The following is a 10,226-nucleotide window of genomic DNA, read 5'->3' on the forward strand; positions in this document are numbered from 1 at the left end:
CTAACTCTGGCCTTTGATGTGTATATCTACCTTGCCTTAGGACAAATTGTGTTAATAAAAAGCTAGGGGTCCTGAGACTAGGAGAACTTAGTTGCTTTAGCTAAGTCTTCTCTGACTCCCCATGATGCCTTCCAAAATTATGTTTCATCTCTGGACTCTTGATTAATTTATGCACAGAGCCTTCTCCAGGTTCCTGAACCCTTCTAGATGCTGGATTAAGACCACTGGTATTAGGACCACAGCGTGTGGGAACAAAGAATTTTCAGTAATCATCAGAGGCTTGCTCTGATGACAGCGACCAGCACCCTGCATTGGTCTGGCGCCCCCACTCACCTGCCCCACCATCCCACCATGACCAATGCCTGCCATGTTCTGTGCTCTGCCGCCTGCTGCTGAGGCCTGCCATGTTCCACATGTGCCCCCTGGTGGTCAGTGCACATCATAGCGACCAGTTGTTCGGTTGTTCAATTGTTCCACCATTCGGTCTATTTGCACATTAGATTTTGGAGCCTTACTGCCTGAGTTCAAATCCCAGTTGAACATCTGAGCTCCTTCTACTGATGTTGTAATCTTTGGCAAGTTACCAAACCTCTGAACCTTAGTTTCTTTGCCCACAAAATGTGGATAATAATAATACCAAGCTCATGGATTGTTAAGGATTAAGTGAGATAACACATGTAAAGTTCTTAGAACATAATAAACGCTAGCTCCTCTTATAATGTTAGCTATTATTAATGACAAACATTTATTGTATGCCAGCTACTAGGTTCTAGATGTAGACAGAGGAAAGGGACAGAACCTTGTGGTTAAAAAGATAAGTTATAGGGGGGGTGGGGGGAGATAGGTATTTAAACCAATTATGAAGTGTTATGCCCTTAATGGATCATGAAGAAAGGAGTTACAGGCAGGAGGTAAAGCAGCAGAAGAGGGTTTGGGGCCAGACTCAGCAGGATAAGAAAATCCTATGTGCTAAGGGGTTGGGACTTCATTCTGTGTAAGCAACGAAGGAGCTGGGGCATTTTAAAAACAGGGGTGGCACAATAATTTTAGAGCTTTACTAACCTTTACCTCAGCCCTATTTAACCAGAGGCAAGCTTAAGAAAATATCCAACAGGAGAGGAATAGTTCTTATAAAACTTTGTGCCATATTTTTAAAAATTCTGTTTGGAAGCTGATCTGTAGATTTTATGCAATATAAGAAAATTCATTGTCCAAAAAAAGTACACTTCAAATCATTTTATATCTTGATCTATATGCATCCTGCAAGCTGCTCTCATTGACTCAATACATTTGGCTCTCTCTAGCATGTATGAAACATGTTCTATACATAGTAACATGGCCCATGCTGCCAGGGGCTCCTCCTGACTCAGGCAAAGATGACAGTGTATTCTCTTAGAGTATGAGATAATGCAGGAGGCAGTTCCCTCCTTAGGTATGTCTCTGCTGGGGGCATAATCTCTAGGGAACAGGAATAATTTTAAGAGTCCAAGCTAGGGTTGGTTTGTTTTTAAGGCAGTAAACCCAACCTGTTCTACCGGTTCTGATCTGCATGGCTGATTAAATGACCAGCATGACCAGCCAGGTGTTCTCTGCTATGTGTCCAGTTCCAACACAGAGAGCTAAAGGAAGTGGAAAAACACAGGCTTAAATGAAATAGCCATGGATGTGCCCCAAGATTTAGCATAAAATGTTCATCACGGTGTTGATTATGGTAGTAAGAATGCCCAATAATTGGTAAAGTGTTTTAAAAATATTATAGCACATCTTAACATTCAGTACTACATAGTTATTGAAAATGATGATATAGAAGAGTACGTAATGACAACCCAAGTGGGTTGTACTATATAAAAAAAAACAACCTTCAAAAAGATGTGCACACATGGGTGGAGCCATTCAGCCTGATCACCAACTGATACTGCTTATCCATCACTGCCTGACAGGTCCTCCACCTCGTGCCAGGATGCCATGAAATCAGTGGGCCCATCTCTCTAGTCATCCCTACTCTACCCAGAACTTGTGTCTGGAATGGTCAGTGCCAGAGGACCAGGGACTTCTGTACATCATGCAGAGGTTATGCTCCTTGTGTCCCTACCTCAGCTGCTGTGCTCACCTAGGTGGTCACTGCTGGCACACCTAGATGGGTGGGCCCAATTTGAAAGGGCCGTAAATATTTTAGGCCAGCCTATAATGGTTCTGGAGCCAAGGTCCTGAGTGGAGAGGGCACACTCCTGCCATCTGCTGGCACTTGGTACTGTTGTGCACCGAAGGGCCTCTTCATTGGACCCCACCTCCCTTGCCTACTCCTGGGTAATGAGGGACAAAAGGACGGAGGATTATATAGACTCCTCCAGACTCCAGCCTGGACATGATGCTCTTTCTTTCCCCTAACAGTAACTGTAGGCCAGAGACTTCTACCTTAAATCTTCTTTAGCATTTGAGTCTGCACAGCCATGGTCCTGGATCAAGGGCTGGTGAACCCAGTCCAAGGCCTGGTTTTGTGTGGTGCTGGGGCGTTAAACACTGAGGCCATAAGACTGGGTGTTTTGAATGCCTACCAAGCAGACCAGATGTTTTGAAATATTCTGTCCTTTTATTTTTTTGGTATATTTTTATTGATTTCAGAGAGGAAGGGAGAGAGAGAAGTATCAATGATAACAAAGAATCACCGATTGGCTGCCTCCTGCACAGCCCACACTGGGGATTGAGCCCACAACCCAGGCATGTGCCCTGACCGGCAATCAAACCTTGACCTGGTTCATAGTTTAATTCTCAACCATTGAGCCCCGCCAGCCCAGCTCTACTTTTATGCTATATTCTCCAATTGGGCTTCAGTAAATATAAACTCATTTTAAGGACTTCCAGCACTGTTTAAGAATAGGTTTTAAAATACTTTGGACTTCTCTTTTTGAGTCAATAAACCCATAATTTAAAAAAAAAAAAAAGATGTGCACGATAAAATTTTAGTTTTTTTTAAAATAAATCTTTATTGTTCAGATTATTACAGGTGTTCCTTATTTTTCCCCCTAGCTCCCCTCCACCTGATTCCCCACCCCACCCCATGCCCTTACCCCCCGCCACTGTCTTCATCCATAGGTGTAAGCTTTTTGTCCAGTCTCTTCCTGCACCCCTCACACCCCCTCCCCCTTGAGAATTGTCAGTCCACTCCCTTTCCATGTCCCTGATTCTATTATATTCAACAGTCCATTCTGCTCTTCAGATTTTTTATTCACTTGATTTTTAGATTCACTTGTTGGTAGGTATCTATTTCATGTCATTTTGTTGTTCATAATTTTTATCTTTACCTTTTTCTTCTTCTTCCTCTTCTTAAAGAACACCCTTCAGCATTTCATGTAATCCTGGTTTGGTGGTGATGAACTCCTTTAGCTTTTTCTTGTCTGTGAAGCTCTTTATCTGACATTCAACTCTGAATGATAGCTTTGCTGGGTAGAGTAATCTTGGTTGTAGGTTCTTGCTGTTCATCACTTTGAATATTTCTTGCCACTCCCTTCTGGCCTGCATAGTTTCTGCTGAGAAATCAGCTGACAGTTGTATGGGTATTCCCTTGTAGGTAACTAACCGTTTTTCTCTTGCTGCTTTCAAGATTGTCTCTTTGTCTTTTGCCCTTGGCATTTTAATTATGATGTGTCTTGGTGTGGTCCTCTTTGGATTCCTCTTGTATGGGGTTCTGTGCGCTTCCTGAACTTGTAAGTCTATTTCTTTCACCAGGTAGGGAAAGTTTTCTGTCATTATTTCTTCTAATAGATTTTCAATATTTTGCTCTCTGTCTTCTTCTGGCACCCCAAAATTCGGATGTTGGTACGCTTAAAGTTGTCCCAGAGGCTCCTTACACTATCTTCATATTTTTGGATTCTTTTTTCTTTTTGTTTTTCTGGTTGGGTGTTTTTTGTTTCCTCATATTTCAGATCTTTGGTTTAATTCTTGGGGTACGTTGATCTACAGTTGAGTTTCTGTATATTCTTTATTTCAGACAGTGTATGCTTAATTTCTGACTGGTCCTTTTCCATTTTTTTGGCATTCTCATTAAGGTCCTTGAAGGTCTCACTAAGCTCCTCAGAGGTCTCAACAAGTTTCTCAGCGGTTTTTAGAAGATTCTTGAGTAACCTTATAAATGTGGTTCTGAACTCTATGTCGTCCATTAGTTTGCTTTCCTCCATTTCTCTCATTCGTGACATGTTTCTTTGTCTCCGCATTTTGCTGCTTCCTTATGTTGATGGAGTGGCTTTGTGTGGTAGGTGACCTATAGGGGCCAGTAGCTCAGCCGCCCCAATCACCTGAGGTGGATGCCTTTGGTACACCCCTTTGTGGGCTGAGTGCAAAGTCTTGGTGTAGTTAAGCCTTGATTGCTGTTGGTACACTGGGAGGAATTGACCTCCAGGCCAATTGTCTGTGAGGACCCGCTGTGTCTATAATGGAAGAACTGCTGGGCTGGAGACACGCTTATGGTGCAGGACTTGTTTCAGTGGGGCTTTGGTGCTCACTGAGGCTGCCTCTTGAATGTGTCACTTATGGATGTGAAGAGTTGAAATCTGGTGTCTCACACTGACCACTATGTACACTGGCTTCTGGATCTTGAATGGGGTGCAGGTCAGCTACTGTCTGAGGCCACCCAGCAGGAGCTACAGCGAGAACTACAGTTTTCTCCTCTTTGCTTGGGGTTTGGAGGTTTTGGAGCTGTCTGACCTGGGCTGCAAGTTTGCTAGGTTAAGCTGCGATAGGGCAGGCCATTCATCTGCTAAAGCCGCTGCTTGGAGCTTGGGTGGGTTCGTAGATTGTGCAGGGCGGGGTCTCAGTGCATCACTAGGCTAGGGCGTGGCAAACAGCGATGGCTGCCAGTAAGCCGGCTCTGCGGCTCTGCGTCTCCAACCGTGTCCCCACGTCCCGCGCCCCAGCACAATAAACAATTGTTCCTGCTTGCAGCCCTGCAAGCAAGCCTCCCTCACTTTCCAACCCCACGGCAGACAGTCCAGCTTCTCCCCGTAGGAGTTTGGGTCCCCCGCGTTCGGAGTAATCGGGAGCTTATCTCCCTTTGGGTTGAAAACAGCAGCGCTCCCAGTCCCCAGTCGCCAGCCCGATTCGAGCGTCTTCGTACCTCAGCTTTTCAGCGCTTGTGCACCCCTCAATGCTGTTTGCTCTTTCCTTCTAGTTGTAGAACTTCCATTCAGCCAGCTTTCCAGTGATTCTGGGTGGTAGACGTTTTGTCTTTTAGTTGTAGTTTTAAAATTGTTGTGCAAGGCAGCAGTTTAGGTGTTTACCTACGCCGCCATCTTGGATCTCCCGCTAAAATTTTAGTTTTGTAAAAGAAATAAAAGGCTTATTTTAATAGCTATTACCTCTAGATTGTAAGATTATAGCTGATTTTTATTTTGCTCTTTTGCTTATATGTACTATATAATTTATCTATTAATTCTGTGTCCATGGTTATTTAAAAACAAACAAACAAAATCACCATCCTTTCTCCCTTCCTGGGTGTGGCCTGCAGAGGTGGTAGCCATCTCTTATTTGGCACCATGGCTTCCTTCAGACCCTTCCTGAAGTGCAAGGTCATAAAAAATGGACAAGGAAGGTCACTCCACACCAGTCAGACCGATTTGTCAACCTTCAGTGTAACTGGCAGGAGCCAGAGGCATTGACAACAGAGTGCAGAAGAGATTCAGGGACAGATGGTGATGCCCATCATGGTTTATGGGAGCAACAAGAAAACCAAGCTCATGCTGCCCAGTGGCTCTGAAAGTTCCTGTTCCACAACCTAACAGAGCTGGAAGTGCTACTGATGTGCACCACTGTGCTGAGATTGCTCACCAGTCTCCTCCCAGAGCCACAAAGTTGTTGTGGAATGTAGCCCAGCTGGCCACCAGGGTCACCAATCTCACTGCTAGTCTAGTCAGGGAGGAAAATGAATAGATAGCTCACGTGTACTTCTCCCTTGTGGTAACTAAAACCATGAATACTGCCGTCTGGCATTGTCCTCCTCAAAAGCAGAAACAAAAGCTGAGAAAATCTAGATAAAAAGGAGTTAAAATAACATTTGTAGGTTGCTTATTTAGACCTCACAGAGATTCTAAGAGATGGTTGTGGTTGAAACCAACAGTGTTCTACCACTGAATATGTGTGTTTCACAGAATTTCCCAACCTCCCTTGAAGTCGAGGTGATCATTTTCTGGCAGATGGAATATGGGCAGAAGTTATGTTTCCCCCTGCCAACCTCACACAGTCCTTTTTTGCTCTCTCTTCACCTACACAAGTTGTGCCCAATGAAAGGAGCCCAGATGTTCAGAGAGAGCTGCTCAGGAAAGCCATCCATCACCATCCACTAAGGGAACAAGAAATAAACTTTTACTTCTTTTCCCAGAAAACACCAAATGGCAGGTGACATGGGTGCTGCAGCGGGGTGAGGGGGAAGGTGGGAGGCTGCAGGGGCCTCCATGGATCTGGGGCCAGAGCTGGGGACTGGTGAGGAGCTCAAAGCCGAGGACAAGGAGTGGATCCTTGTCACAAAGCTGGGCCTCTGGTCAAGGACATGAAGATCAAGTCCCTGAAGGAGATCTGTCTCTTCTCCCTGCCCATCAAGAACTCTGAGGTCATTGAGTTTTTCCTGGGGGCATCTTTAAGGATAAGTTTTGAAGATTATGCAGAGGGAAAAGCTGACCTGCACTGGCCAGAGGACCCAGTTCAAGGCATTTGTTGTCCTTGGGGACTACAATGGACATGTTGGTATGGTTGTTAAGTGCTCGAAGGAGGTAGCCACTGCCATCTGTGGGCCATGATCCTGGCCAAGCTCTCTATTGTCCCTTTGCAGGGAGGCTTACAACTGAAGGAACAAGATCCGCAAGCCCCACACTGTCCCTTGGGAGGTGACTGCCACTGTGGCTCTGTGCTGGTGGCCTCATCCCAGCCCCAGGGATCCTGGCATAGTCTCAGCCCCTGTGCCTAAGAAGCTGCTGCTGACGGCCAGTATCCACAACTGCTACACCTCAGCCAGAGACTGCCCTGCCACCCTGGGCAACTTCACGAAGGCCACATTTAATGTCATCTCCAAAACCTACAGCTCTCTCATCCCCAACCTCTGGAAAGAGACCGTGTTCACCAAGTCTCCCTATCAAGGACTCACTGACCATTTGTAAAGACCCACCCCAGAGTTTCTGTTCAGAGGACCCAGGCTCCATCAAGAAAAATAAAGTGAATGAAGCTTGTTTTTTAAAAATAAACTTTTTCTATATTGAGTCATCAAGACTTTGGGTTGTTACAACAACATAGCCTGTCCTATCTCAACTAATTAAGGCTCATTCTACTGTCATCCCATTTTACAGGTGAAGCAAGTAAGGCTCAGAGAGATGAAGTAACTTTTTAAATCACAGACCTATACAGGGCATAACTGGGTTTCAAACCAATGCTTCTTACACTCCAAAGTCACAGACTGGATAACCTCCTTATAGGGAATTACACCTTTTTCTTTGGCTACCTGGGTGGAAATGCAAAAATGATTCCAACACATGCTGATTTTCAGAGCTATACCTCTGAACTGATTGGGGTATACAGTAAAGCTTGAGGAACAAAAAAATCACTTTGGATTCTGGTTTTAAAAGTCCACTTCCAGGACCTCATTCTCACAGATTCTGATTTAGTAGCTCAGAGGAAGTGGACATGCAATCTTAGTTCTAACAAGCACTAATGAATAAACGCAGCACCACAGTTGGAGCTTATGAGGTGGTTGCTTTCAGTGGTAGGTAAGTGCCATCCTTCTGGACCCCAGCCTATGGCCTCCTCTAATCCCTGGAGAAATTCCTCTTCCTTGTGGGTCAATGTGTCAGAGAGAGCCCACCACCCACCATAGAGGCTTCAAATGACCATCACTACTTTCCTAGATCTCAGTGTATGATCTGGACTCAGATACACCTACCCCAGACTGGAAACCAAAGTTTGTGAAGAAGGGGGACTGAAAAGAACCACAAGATAAAGCTTGTGAGACCTGAGGTGAGGTTTTAGTATAGTTTTAAATATATAGTAACCCCAAGCGCAGCTCTCCTGCTTCTTGCAATTTCTGTGAGCTCCTCAAACCCTTTTAATAAATGTCATTTCAGCTTAAGTGACTAGAGTGATGGCTTGCTGTTGCTTACTATTGAGAACTCTGGCTGCTATATCATTGTGATCCAACAGTGGTACAATCCCAACCATCTCAAAGTTTTAAAAATACTGGTATCTGCAGTTTTTACTATTTAAATGTAGTAAAGGCTATAACTAGACTGTAGCAATAATTTGTAAAGCTTCCTTTTTCTCTCCATCCACTTGCTTCATACTTTGCACACCTGCTAGCGCCCCACCTCACCCCCTACCCCACACCAAAGTCCTTCCCTAGGACTCCAATGAGATCCCATCTTTCTCTCCCTTCCCTTTGCCTCTCAGTTCTGCTGCAGAAAGCCTCTGGAGACCCTCTCTGGCAAAGGCAGATCTCTCAAGGGGGGTACTCCACGATTAATGCTGACCAGGGAAAGCAGATCCCCTTTAATGAGCTTAGGAGAGGAAGTCCAGGAATTCTTATGTTGGTGCATTTTTGTCTCCACATATCCTAAACATGAGCAAGACCACCTCATCCATTCTCTGCCTTACAGTGTCTTAGAGTGGGATTTTGCACAGAGAAAACCAGAGTTTCCAGCTAATTTTGTTGTGCTGCTTATGAGAGTCTGATAGGCAGAGAGTTAGAATATACCCAAACCAAAAGCTTGCCCTCCAGCGAAGCATAAGGTATACAGACCTCAGGACATACCCACTTATGCAAGAAACACAACTTTCTTTGTATTCATATGTTAGCTTTCAGCCTGTCTGGTGGCGGAAACTTAATTTCAATTAATGCAGGGTCGCCCTTCTCTCGGAGGTTGAGTCCCAGTTCCAGGAGGCTTTGGGAGGGAACAGCTGGTTCTTGGTAGCAATGCCGTAGGCTGCTTGACCCACAGCACTTCCTCTCCTCCGTGGTGCTCAGGTGAGCTGGTTCTCAGTCCCACTCAGAGTGTGGGGCCTTTCCAAGTGCACTCTTTTGCTTCCCTCTGGACACTCTTGGGCCACTTTTCAGTGCATTTCCCTTCTCTGCTTGGAAGTGTGTGGGAATCCTATGAGGCTGCCGCGGCCCATCAGCCCAGACAGCCCACTTAACCATTTTCAATTATTGCTCCACTTCCCGCTCAGTGCAGGATACATTGGGGAGGCTCATAACTCCTCAGGTTCCAATTGGAAAGTAAGAATAGACACCTTTGCCCTTGGACTCCTCAAATCTATCTGCAATCTCTATCATCTCCCGACCTCCACTCCCAGGATGCAGCCCAGTGAGTCAGGTGCAGGGTGCCTCTTCTTATTTATTTATTTATTTATTTATTTATTTATTTATTTATTTATTATTTATGGATTTGGCTAGTCTCAGATGGAGCCTGAGAATATGCATTTTATTTATTTTTTTCTTTATTGATTAAGGTATTACATATGTGTCCTTATTGCCACATTGCCCCCCACCCCCCACTCATGCCCTCACCCCCCAGGTGTCTGTGTCCATTGGTTAGGCTTATATGCATGCATACAAGTCCTTTGGTTGATCTCTCGCCCTTACCCCCACCCTCCCCTACCTTCCCTCTGAGGTTTGACGATCTGATTGATGCTTCTCTGTCTCTGGATCTGTTTTTGTTCATCAGTTTATGTTGTTCATTATATTTCACAAATGAGTGAGATCATGTCATATTTATCTTTCTCTGACTGGCTTATTTCGCTTAGCATAATGCTCTCCAGTTCCATCCATGATGTTGTAAATAGTAAGAATTCCTTCTTTTTTTACCGCAATGTAGTATTCCATTGTGTAGATGTACCACAGTTTTCTAATCCACTTATGCTGATGGGCACTCAGGCTGTTTCCAAATCTTAGCTATGGTAAATTGTGCACTGTGAACATAGGGGTGCATATATCCTTTCTGATTGGTGTTTCTAGTTTCTTGGGATATATTCCTAGAAGTGCGATCACTGGGTCAAATGGGAGTTCCATTTTTATACTTAATAACTTAATTCAACAATGTAGCAGGATACAAAATTAATGCCAAGAAATCTATGGCATTTCTATACACCAATAGTGAACTTACTGAAGGAGAGACTAAAAAAATCAATCCCATTTATCATAGCACCAAAAAAATTAAGATACCTAGGAATAAACTTAACTAAGGAGGTAAAAGACC

General features: G+C 44.5%; 1 pseudogene across 1 annotated transcript; it reads left to right on the forward strand.

Annotated features, from left to right (window-relative positions):
- The first annotated feature begins 6,443 nt into the window (after nucleotides 1-6,443).
- Nucleotides 6,444-7,201, forward strand: LOC308241190 (small ribosomal subunit protein uS5-like; annotated as a pseudogene). Its single transcript has one exon. The product of its transcript is annotated as a small ribosomal subunit protein uS5-like (transcript).
- The last annotated feature ends 3,025 nt before the right edge of the window (nucleotides 7,202-10,226 follow it).

Source organism: Plecotus auritus (genome assembly GCF_963455305.1).
Source record: "Plecotus auritus genome assembly, chromosome: 2".
Taxonomy (NCBI): domain Eukaryota; kingdom Metazoa; phylum Chordata; class Mammalia; order Chiroptera; family Vespertilionidae; genus Plecotus; species Plecotus auritus.